The following is a 12,214-nucleotide window of genomic DNA, read 5'->3' as shown; positions in this document are numbered from 1 at the left end:
AAGGAATCAGATCAATTTTCGTTGGAACCAGGCTAGTGCAAAATGTCAATTGCCATGGGGAAAGTATCCTGCTGTATATGCTGCAGAAAATGAAGCTGAGTCCACTTATGATCAGTGTATATAGCTTTTGAAGTGCCCCAGCGTACTTTTGTTTCTAATTGTTTTTGTTATCTGTATCAGAGGAGCACTGGGAAGCTCCAAACAGTGGCGTGGCCCCATTGTGTCTTGCACAAACACTCATTTCCAATTGAAAGAGTCTGATTGAAACAGGAGATAAAAGCAGTCTTTCCTCCAGTCTTACAGCTAGGAGGTAGGACAGATGGATCGCCTGAGATTGCATGGAAGGGAACTAATGCTTCTTGTGCTAACAGTTACAGCCATTTCACCTTTCTGCTTCCCCTTCTGGGCCCAATATCACCTCGTTTAGGAATGGGCTTTCCTGGCAGAGCAGTCAGTGGTGGGGTAAGAGCAAGAATTCCTTTAGCAAGCTAGAATAAGTTATCTGGGTCTTGAAGCAATGAAGTGACTTAAAGTATTAAAAAATAGCCTGAAGATAACTATCAAAGGAAGTGTTGTCACTTAGTGAGTACATTGCTTTGCCAGCTAGTCTAAGTCCAAATACTATCATGGTTAGCAATTATTTTTTAAGAAACTGTAGCATAAATGGAAAATTTTTGGAAGATGTTGGGACTTTGTTTTTCTGAAAGAAAATGGAGCCTTGTTACTAAGCTAGAGCTTGAAAAGTGGCTAGAAAGAAAACTAAAACAAATTAATCTGTTATAATCCAACAGAATACAAAAGTAAACATAAAACAATGATAGAAAAAGTGAACCCAGATTTGCATTTCCTTTATTATAATTTAGCAGCCATAAGTAATAAAGGAAAGTCATTTTGCTTATTTTGTGGAGTTTGTTGGATTAACAGTGTCCTTTGGGAATACTGTACCTCAGGCAACAGAGTACAGAATTTTCCAAAACGTGTTTAAATATTCTGATTTCTGGAGTATGACTAAAGCAGGAAAATTATAGCACACAGTGCTCCACATTCTAGCATAATGTTTTAATTTGCTGAATGCAAGTGAGGAGTCGTTCAAAAATCTGATCTCTGCTGTCCCCATCCTTTCTCATAAATACACCTGGTTACCTGATTGAGAACTGCTGTGGTTAGGTGCTGTGTACGTGTCAGTGCTGGTCAGTCAGATGCTTTGCATTACCCTTTGCTGTCACTGAAGGTAGCTGATGCATCAGAGCAGTTCTGGGTTTATAGCTTTATAACCAGCAGTGTTGGCCTCTTGGTTGTTAATAGAGCTGAAATGTGTTTATTCTGTTAGACATACTTCCTAATGAAAAAAAGTAATTACGCATTAGAACAGACTTTATTAATTATTAATCTCTCCTTTCACATGATGTGACCAATCTTTTATGAACTCATGGTCTATTATAACCTAATTTGATAGGGGACTGGTATGTATTAAGAGTCTGTGAAGTTCTCAGAAGGAAGTGCCTGGGTAGGAGTAAGAAACTGCTGAGGTTTGCAGGCTGCAGAATCCAGAATCTGGTCCTTGTTAGACACCAGAGTTTCTAGGCCGGAACAGAACCCTGAGACAGGTGCTGATAGGATCTGCTGCTCGTGGAGCTCCTTCTCTGTAAGGAAGAGAAAAAGCACTTATTACTCCTGGCAGAATGTTTCTGCTCAGGGCTGTAAATGATTTTGTATTTTGAAGTAGATATTGCTTTGTCTGAGGGAGAAAGTCTAGGACTTTTATTTGCACACTGCAGCACTACAGTCCTTGGGGCATCAATGCCAACATTTAAAGCCTACTGTCTACATTCCCTGCTTTCTTTCCCTCTGCTTCTTTCCATCCCCCTGTCCCAGTTGCATCATTCTTTTTTTCCCATAAGCTCCATCCAGCCTCTTCCATTCAGCTGGTCTTGTTTTCTGCCAGGTTTGCAGGTTGAATCAGCACACAGATGGAAGCAGACAGCTCCCTGCTCCTCAGTTTCATGGAAGCAGACCCCAGTCACTGTCTTGGTAAGAGATTGGGTGCTGTCAGGACCCTCCACTGGCCTACAGCCACCTTCAGGGAATGGGAAGCAGAAACAAGCCATTGGATGTGTAGGAGGCCCTGACTCTACAGCTGTGTCTCCTGCTCAGTTTGAAAAGCTTGCTACTAAGCAAAAGTAACAGTAGTACTTTCATCCCTTCCTGCTTTTCTTTCTGTGACAATTGTTGGAGTGCTGCATTGTAGGGAGCAAGCTGAAAACTGAGTTGGCAGAAAATCCTCAGCTCCTCCCCAGCTTCCAAATTGTTGCAGGCACTACCTACAGTACTGACAACATTGGCTGTGCTGCCATCAGGAAAAAAAGCATTAAGAGATGCAGCAAAAGCAAACTGGGTTACTGTGTGCTCTGTGGCCCACGGCCAAAAAAGCATCTCAGCACTGGTTATAAGATGCTGAATTAAGTAACAGTGTTGTCTGTGACCCTGAAGTGGTTCTCATTTCATTACACAAAACCCAAATGTATACATTTTGTTGTTTGTGTACATGGTCTTGGCAAACCAGAAAACATTTTGTTTAAACCTGTTACTTGCAGATACGATAGTTTTAAGTAATTTCCTTTGTGCAGTAAATTGCAATACCTTTCTCTTACATTCAGGGAGCAATATACTGCTTGTGGCTAATTTTAACATCTCTGTGTTCCTGTGCACAGGAAACTAAAAGATTCTGCTTTCTTGGCAGGAAACAGAGTTCAAATCCTATTAAATTTAAGTCAGTATGGTGATTTCTTTTGCAGTGAGACAAGCGTCGAGAGAAAACAATTGTACAAAGTTCACACCTAAGGCAAAGAAAAAGATTATCTGTTACAGAGTCTGACTAGCTGAGGGACTGTGGTCTCATTTTCAAAAGGAACTGAGTTTCCTGCATGTCCAACAAAGTGTGGACACCTTAAAGGGAGGTCTTGTAAGGTACAGCTCATGGAAGCTTAGGATGAGTCTAGAGCTGCTATTAAACCCTTCAGCTTCCTACGTAGGGGGTACCAAAGCTGTTGGCCAGAGCTGCAGCCCTACCTTCCTGCAAGCTCTTGGACAAGGTACACTGACAGAGCTGAGCCCGGCCACCACATCTGGAGCTCATGCAGCTTGTCTTTTGTCTTTTTCTGACATTAGTTTTGAGCAAGATTGTTCTCACAGTCCTGCCTCAAGCTCGTGCTTACTTCATAGGGCAGGGAAGTGTCACAAATTAATATTGATGGGAATGGGGGTGGGGGAGTACAAATTCTCATGTCGTATCTGTTTGCTCTGGCACTGTGTTATTTGACTTAATTTTCCCTGTTTCTGTTTTGCAAAGATATTTTCTGTCCTTTGACTCTCTGCTTTTCTAGTTGGGCCACCTTTGCTAAATATCCATATTAATTCAATCAACAAGTAGACCATTAAATAAGGAATCCTGCAGTTTGGATACAAAACTCTGATTCATACAGGAAGTGTTCTTTTCTTTGTTTTAATGAAAACAGGCTCAGCAGCTCGCAGACAAAAAAAAAAAAAAAAAAAAAAAAATCCAACAAAAAAAAACCACACATGGAAAATGTGTGCAATCTGTTTGTGCTTCGGCCTTGAGGAAAATGTTTATGTTGTGCCATGGCTAATACAAATTAAATTATTGTTAAATTCCCAAGTGATTTTTTTTTGTTGTTTCAAAGCAGGATAGGCCCATGCCCTTTTTTATTTGTAGAACCAAGCAGAAAACAGAAAATGGTCTTACTGAAATGATTTGTTGCTTTGGTTTACAACCATGAAAGGGAATGGCATTTCCAGGGCCGTATGTGTCCCTTGCTGTGGGCAGCACACATTTCTATGGTTAGGATGTAAGATTATTCCTAGAAAAAATGTCATCTAGCACTGAACAGTCAGGCTTTTATGTCCTGAAAGTGGCTAATGTGTGCCTACAATAAACTTAACTCTTCCAAAAGCAGATAATCATAAGCATACTTCATTACATTTCCACAGAACCTCCTGCTCTCTTTTCCTTAAAGCTTCTGAAATTTACATCAAATTTATGAATGAGCAGAATGTGAATGGTACAAAATTTAGCATGAGGACAGTCTGTCTGCACTGCTTTGAAAGCCACCAGTCTTAAAAGATTGGCACTTTTCAGATGTAAAATATTGATGGAGGTTTAACCGTTTATGCCCTACTTTTCCCCCTTTTGGTTTGTGGATCCCAGGTTCAATTATGCTTCTTATGTAAAGTTGCTTTTTAAATTCAGAAGTTCAAGTACCATTTATCTGAGCTGTCTGGTTTCTTTTCAGGAAGGATGGGTACATTTCCAAAGTGCTGTTTTTGTCTTCTTTGTAACTACTAGATTCACCTGAGGCTTTGGAAGCAAAATTTTTATAGCAGTTTTAATATAAAAAAATGGAGGAAATCCCATAATATAGAACAGAATAATCTAGGCTCCTTATTTTTCCTACCTCTGCCGTCCATCTGCACTGTTGATAATATGGGAAATTAAAATATCCTTACTTTAAAAAGGCATATAGAGACCAAGCTGAAAGTCCAGGTGGCTTTTAGATAAATTAAAGAATTGAAAAAAACCACAAAGAACTGCTTTGTACAAGGAGGCCCATCCCTGCCTGCAAGTCCAATGGGGAAAATAAGTAGCCTAAAAAGGTTCATAATAATAACTTAACTTAAGAAGGTGTGTGTGCTATAAACCTGACTTGTGGAATTTTTTTCTGTTTCAGTTTGTTTGTTTTTGTTCATTACCTGACTCTCTTCCTTAATCTTCAGGCACACACAATCAAAATTTCCTTTTCAGTAATGATGCTGAAATTTTCCACTGGTCACTGGTGATCTTAAGAAAAATTAGTTACTCAAATATTTGTTCAATAGGAAATCAGTGCATTAAACTTTTGGGGTTTCAGTTAGTGGTTGGGAAATATGTCCTGTAGCTATTGGGATATATATATATTTAATTTCGTTATGAAAAGAAAAGTAGTAACTCTTGGGCATGCAGGATTTTATGAGATAATAACTTGAGAAATTAACTTAATCTTCATTGCAATGAGGAGAAGTTTAAAAGCAGTAAGTAAGGGATGAGCATACAGATTAAGCAACTCCGGGGAAAATGTGGAAGGATTACAGTTTTAGCTCTGTATTTGCTACTGTAGATATGGAACTAAGAAATAGACTGCAAAGTACATGGGCTAGTGAATCCAGTCCTTGATTCTGACCTGCACTTCTCAAAACAATGTACTCTTTGTCTTAGAAAAACCTCTGCCTCTGCAGGCTGTACTGGAACATGTTTCCTTACTTGCAAAGCTGAAACCATGTGTTATATTCAGGATTTTCTTTTTTTTATTTCATTCTAGTTTTCTAGAAGTTTCAAACTTGCCTTTATGTGTTTATTAAGAAATGTATCGAAAATAGCCTTTCAACAATGTGTCATCTCTCTTTAATATTTCTCACTTTAACTTTTAAGAAAACTTCCTTATTCTTTATTCTTGCTGGATATGATTCTTGTTAGATTTTTTCTTTTTCTTTCTTTTCTTTTTTTTTTTTTTTTTTTCTGGACTCAAAGAGTCTAATAAAATGAGAGGGAAGTTGTTTTGTTTTCTTCTCTCTTTCTCTGTCTATTCCTTCCCTTGGAATTTGGGTAGCAGAACCAAGATTTTTGTCTCTATAATAATATATTGTCAACAATGACAAGAGGTGTAATTACCTTCATAATCAGATTATATCATGAATCACAATCTCTCAAATGTTTAATTCCATTGGCTGTGAGTCCAGACAGCTACCCAGAACTGCCAAGTACATCAGTGTTTGCAGGTCTGTTATTTGTTTCCATAAACTCAAGGACAAGTAACTTGTAAAATGCTTGAGTCTCCAGTTCAGGTTTTAAATAACTGTAGCAAAGATTCAGTTACTCTAAAATCTTCACATGTGCACGTATCAGCCATGGATTTCAATAGGGAAGGATATATATATATTTTTTTTTAATTCAGTATGTGTTAAATTCTTTCTGTACACAAAGTTAAAAGTACTGCCGCTTAGAAGCCAAGGGAGCATGAGAGAACACAGTACTGGATTTGTCTGGACCAGACTGGGTGCACTGGATAAAGCCTAATGAATTAAACAGGCTTTTGTAAAATCACTGGTATTTTAAATAGCACCTTTGGACTTGTTCAATTGCTCCAGAGACTTAAAATGGTGTAGTAGGTAACCGTCAGGGACTTCATGTTAAGAGTAAGGGTCACATCTTGGTGCCATGGAAATGAACAACAGAAGTCCCACAGATCTCAGGAAGGGGCTGTAATTTAACCCAGCATTCCACTTTTTCCTCTTGCCAAAGCAGACACTAAAACACAAAGTGATTGCTGGAGAGAGCAAAGGAGAAGCGAGAATTTTCCATGCAAACAGACATTAATCAAACAAGCCATTTTATTAAGAAAGACATAATAAAGAGGGCTTACTCACAGTTAAGGGAATTTTTATGTCGCAGAGTTGTCCAGCTTTGCCAGATGCCAAGTTGAAAACAAGGCAGGAGGAGGAAGGAGACGACCATAGAAAGAAATATCTTGCCTACTCTTGAGACTGTGCGGAGAATCAAGCATCTCAAGTTCATGAAATAGTTTTAAAGTGCACATCCAAAGGGAAACATCAGAAAGAAGTCCAGAACTGTAACAAAAGCATAAGTGAACCCAGATCAATGGAAAGTTTGCTGTGATTCTGACAAGGTTTAACTTGCCAAAATCGTGTTTGTACTGCAGTAGATTCCCTATATCCCCACAGTGCAGATGTCTTCAGGAGTAGGAGGAATGCTCCTCCCATTCCAGTTTCCTAGAAATGGATGAAAGCTTAGAGATTTCTAAATGCAGCATTATTTTTTTCCCACCAGCAGACCTATTTCTCAATTGGAATTTTTCATTTCCCTTTCTATGTGAAAGTCTTTTACAATTCCTTGCCACTGGGGGCAATCTAATACAGATATTGATGCGACCAGCACTTGTTCTTTACAACCAGAGTCCTGTGGAGTTCATTATAGTTTAACTATTTAACTTTAAAACAAAAAGAAAGAAAAAAGAAAAAAGAAATGATATGGTAAGACCAGATTAAAAAGAAATGCATCCACTCTGTTTCACTAGAAAATGAGAAGATATTTATCTCTGAGTAAGAAGGAAAGATGATAGCAACTTTAAGATTTAAATTGATCCAAGTGTATGATGCTAAGGATCCTAAATGGTTTCAAATTGCGGAAGATTATCTTGTAATTTGTATATATTGCTTCTGTAGGCTGCTGAGGAAGCTAATTGCGATACATCCTGTGGTTAAGTTATCATCTTTCTCAATGACTGAAGATCATAATTTTATCTTTAGGTTAGTTTAATGCTACCCGTCTGTTATGTTCATTTGTATGCTGGAGCAGTGCTGACAAGCCTCCTGTTGTTCCATGTAGCATTTGTGTCAGCCAACCAGGTTAGTGGAAGATTCACTTCTATGAAATTACAACACAGGAAACAAGCTCAGCCCCCAGAGAGCAGCTTTCCTTTTTTCTGAGCGTGGCCGGTGAATAGCAGCTGTGGCTGGAAACAGGCTCTCAGGCTGTGTTCACATAGGTACTGACTGACCTGGCTGCTCGTCTGCAAATAACAAAGTGTGCGATATCAAAGCAGGCGGAGATGAGAGATACCATCATGGGGGAAAACTGGCTGTTGTGTTGAGCAGCGTTCACCTTGCTGCATGATGACTGCATGATAAGAGCAGCCTACACAGGACAGCAGCTGAGAAAATGGGAGAGCTGATCCACTCTTTTTGCCCTCACCTCAGCAGCACAAACACTGACCACGGGAGGAAGAGATGCACACAACAGCTTTGTTCCAGTGCCGTATTTTATTCTTTATCTAGCATAGTAGATACAGACCAGATCAGAGAGGCTGCCAGGGAAACTTTTGTTTCCTTGAGCAGAAAGGTAAATGAAACAGTGGAAGGGTTTCTTAGTTCTCAAATGGTCTTTGATACAGTAGCATGAAAAAGGGGGGCCCTGTGAAAGACTGCACCAATTCTGGCCATGTTGTGTCCAGCTGGATGGCTGTGGAATTGTGGTAGAGGATAGTAAGTTCTGCTGCTGCTGTATCCTCTTTTTCTTTTCAAGTAATGTCATAGCTCTTCTATAGCATAAATTTGGATCTTCTGCATGTGAGACTCTTTTCTTAGCTTGCTAAAGTGAAAAGTGCATGGGGAATGAAAAAAAGAAGATGTGTGTAACTGTAAAGTAAGGGCAGGAGCGAATGAATTCCAGCTATGTTAAAAAGGCATGTAGGTTCAAGAAAAAAAAAAAAAAGAGAGAGAATAATAGTCTAGGCGTGTGTACTGTTGTTTTGTTTTTCTTTTTTTGTGCTCACACTTAAGTGTTTTATTTCTGACTAGGCCAAATGAAGCAAGGTAATCTTGGTAATTCTGGTGATAGGAAGAATACTCTGTAAAGACTGAAGTCTGAGGGGAAAAAAAAGGTGGGATAAAAAGAAGAAAATAGCTTAGCAGTATTGTGTGCAGAATTGGCTTATAGTTGAAGTGAAATTGTCCCCCCTTTCAATCTGAGTACAGCATCCAAAAATGTTTGGGTTAGTTTGGATTTAGGCCTAATTTTGGGAGACAACCTGGAGTTTCATTCAATCTGAAGTTTGTCATTATTCATGCTAATTAAAGAACAGATGTCAGGACTTGTTTCTATTCGGCAACAGAAGATGAGGTGAAGGAAACTCTTCTCAATGCTCATTTTGAAGTCAGTAATTAGATCTGATGTCAACACGCTTGAGTAAGCATTATATTTAGGGACTAGGGCAGGAACATTGCTGGGCATCAGATCGTAGTGATTGGGATGGATAAGAGGCAGTTTCCAGTGGAAAGTGGCCAAACATTTTGGGCTGCTGGGTGATGAGGTGTGGGCTGGAGATCGATGTGAGATAAGGAGACGGGAAACAACTAAGAGGTGCTAATTCTTGGTATGGTTTCTGGCTAGGCATGGCACCACTGCTGGACAATCTGTTGATGAGAGCTGTGAACCATCTTGGGAGTAAAGACGTCGGATAGAAAACTGTCCACACATTTCTTAGCCTCTCAAAAAGTTTAGGTTTTGTGTGAATGTTGATGGTGACTTGGTTGGTTGTAGATGTCAGCAACAATTCTTGCCTTTTGAAAGTTGAGATTTAAGACTGTCATATCTGAAAATGCTCTCTCTGCTAAATAACCTTTAAAAATAACTAACCTTTACAAATGCATATGTGCTAACATCTGTGTGAAAGGCAACTTCCCACACTGACCAGCCCTCCATCTGGCTGCAGGCGGTTTGGGGGAAGTATGAGAGACTGTCAGCCCTCATGGATGGGGTTCAGATAACGTATGTGGGTGACCCTGACAGAGGTACATTAGTTTGGCTAAAACTTTGGAAGCTACCTCTGCAGTCTGAGTGTCAAAGTTAATCCTGTAAAATGGTGTTATCTATAAAAATAGAAATGAGCTATTTCTCAGCACTGTTCTAGCAGTGTTCAAATCCCGGACTGGTTGAAATAGCTGGAGACAGATTTTAGACTGGTTCAATAGGCCAGCTGAGGTCATGAGTGCCAATTCTGTTCAGCCTACCATGCTGAGCAGTGTTTTTCCTGAACACACAACAGTGTGGATGCCATGAGAAGCGAGTGGAAGCAATTGCGTTGATTAATGCAAAGAATCCAAGTATTTATTCAATGAGTTCTTTGCCTCAGTCTTCACTGGCAGCCAGGATTCTCACATCCCTGAGCCTAAACTCTGTGTGGGATCTTGGGAAGCAAACTCCCCCCCGCCACTGTAAGGGCAGAGCAAGTCTGAGACTGATTCGTGAGACTGAATGTGCATAAGTCCTTTGGGCCAGGTGACATGCATCCAAGGATCCTAAGGGAGCTGACTGGTGTGGTTGCTGAGCTGATCTCCATCATATTTGAGAAGTCATGGCTGTCAGGCAAAATCCCCAAGGACTGGACAAAGAGAAACACTCCCATTTACAAGAAAGGGAGGAAGAAGGACCTGGGAAACTACAGACTGGTGCATCTCACTCTGTGCCTGGGAAGGTCATGGAACAGATCCTCCTGGAAGACACATTAAAGCACATGAGGGATGAGCAGGTGATTCAGGACAGTCAACAAGGCTCTACCAAGGGAATGTCACCAATCTATGATGGAGTAACTGCATTGGTGGACAAAGGGAAGGTAACTGATGTTATCTACCTGGATTCTGCAAGGCCTCTGACATGGTCCCCCACCACATCCTTATCTCTGAATTGGAGAGATATGGATTTGAAGAGTGGACTATTTAGTGGATAAGGAATTGTTTGGAAGGTTGCAGCCAGAGGGTTGTGGTCAATGGCTCTACATCCTGATGGAGGCCGGTGATGAGCGATTTCCCCTAGGCATCCATCTCAGGACTGGTACTCTTCAGTACATTTATCAGTGACGTAGATGATGGGATTGAATGTACCCTCAGCAGGTTTGCAGATGACACCAAGCAGTGTGGTGTGGTTGATACCACACAAGGAAGGGATTCCTTCCAGAGGGACCTTGATAAACTCAAAAGGTGTAAACCTAATGAGGTTCAACAAAGCAATGTGCAAGGCTTTGCACTTGGGTCAGGGTAATCCCAGATATATATACAAACTGAAAGAACTCTTTGAGAGTAGCCCTGCTGAGAAGGATTTAGGGGTCCTGATTGATGAAATACTTAAAATGAGCCAGCAGTGTGTGCTTGTAGCCTGGAAGGCCGACAGTATCCTGGGCTGCATCAGGAGAGGGGGAGCCAGCAGGGACAGGGAGGGGATTGTCCCCCCTCTTTTCTGCCCTTGTGAGGCCCCATCTGGAGCACTGCGTTCAAGTCTGGGGCCCAGTACAGGAGAGATGTGGAGCTTTTGCAAAAGGGTCCAAACCAGAGTAGGGCCGCAAAGATAATTGGAGGGCAGGGCTGGAGTGTCTCTCCTATGAAGATAGGCAGAAGGAACTGGGCTTGTTCAGCATGGAAAAGTGAAGGCTGCAGGAAGACCTCATTGTGACCTTCCAAAATTTAAAGACAGTTAATAAACTCGAGGGAAATCAACTTTTTACACAGGTAGATAGTGATTGGACAAGGAGGAATGGTTTTAAAATAAGGAGGGGAGATTTAGATTAGGTGTCAGGGGAAGTTTTTTCACTGAGAGAGTGGTGAGGTGCTGGAACAGGCTGCTTGGAGAGGTTGTGAGTGCCCATTCCTGGAACTGTTCAAAGCCAGGTTGGATGGGGCCCTGTGCAATCTGATCTAGCAGTTTGCAAACCTGCCTGTGGCTAGGGGGTTGGAACTTCATGATCCTTGTGATCCTGCTTAACCCAAGCCATTCTATGATTACTCAGCAGGAAACAAAATGGCCACTGTATCTCCACACCAGTTTGTGACTGAGGCTTGCTGAGGCTTAGGTCTTGTCATACAATGAATTGGGGCGGCAGGAATTTGCAGCTTTTCCATTTTAGAGTGAAGATACTTCTGCCATGGTCTTCTTGCTTATTCCTCTTAGCAAGGAGCATGTTATTAGCTGACCTTTTGGCTACAATCTGCTGTGTAGGTTGTGACATGCCTCGGCGGTGGTTGGAGGGGAAAGAAGCAGTACGATATGTCTTTGACTTTACACCACATGTTTCAGAATGCTGTAGTTCACTCTCACATTTTATAAAATCAATTTCCATTCTGTTGTGGTATTTCACACGTTCACATTTTGAATAAGTTAGAGAAAATTCTACAACTTACTAAAATAACTTTAATTTTCCCTATTACATGAAGAAGCCTATCCATACTTTATCTGTTACAGATGGAAAAACTACATATGGAGAAGTCAGATCTATTAATTAGTTTATAAGTACAAAGTCCCCTAAAGAGTGCCACAGATCCATGTGTTATTCTTAAGAGCTGTCTGAAGTACTTGCACTGAATAATTTATTTCAATTTAGCCCTGTTTCTGCTGTTAATTATCTAAGATCAGACTTTGCTTTTTGGGATTTCATTTTATCTTTTACCATTCAGTACATTGCCTAAATTCACCAAAATGCTCTCTGAACATATTTCAGCCTACCAAGGTAATCAAACCATCAACACTCATTGACTGTTCTATGTTGTCATTAAGGCGTGATAGGGTGGTAACTAACTTTGTTGTTTTTATTCCTTC

At 40.5% G+C, this 12,214-nt stretch overlaps 1 protein-coding gene across 13 annotated transcripts in view; it reads left to right on the top strand.

Annotated features, from left to right (window-relative positions):
* LOC116226471 (uncharacterized) overlaps nucleotides 1-12,214 on the top strand; it is a 249,168-nt gene that overhangs the window by 185,837 nt on the left and 51,117 nt on the right. For 2 of the 13 annotated variants that reach the window (XR_016464969.1, XR_016464968.1), the window contains exon 6: nucleotides 1,946-2,031. The exons of the other annotated variants lie outside the window; for them this stretch is intronic. The gene's annotated coding sequence lies outside the window, so the exon portion shown is untranslated. The remainder of the gene's footprint in view (nucleotides 1-1,945; nucleotides 2,032-12,214) is intronic. 13 annotated transcript variants of the gene reach the window in all.

This window comes from Phasianus colchicus, chromosome 3, assembly GCF_987193195.1.
Source record: "Phasianus colchicus chromosome 3, bPhaCol1.hap1.1, whole genome shotgun sequence".
Classification (NCBI taxonomy): Eukaryota; Metazoa; Chordata; class Aves; order Galliformes; family Phasianidae; genus Phasianus; species Phasianus colchicus.
Note: the sequence above shows the minus strand (reverse complement) of the source record. Positions and strands in the feature narration are given on the sequence as shown.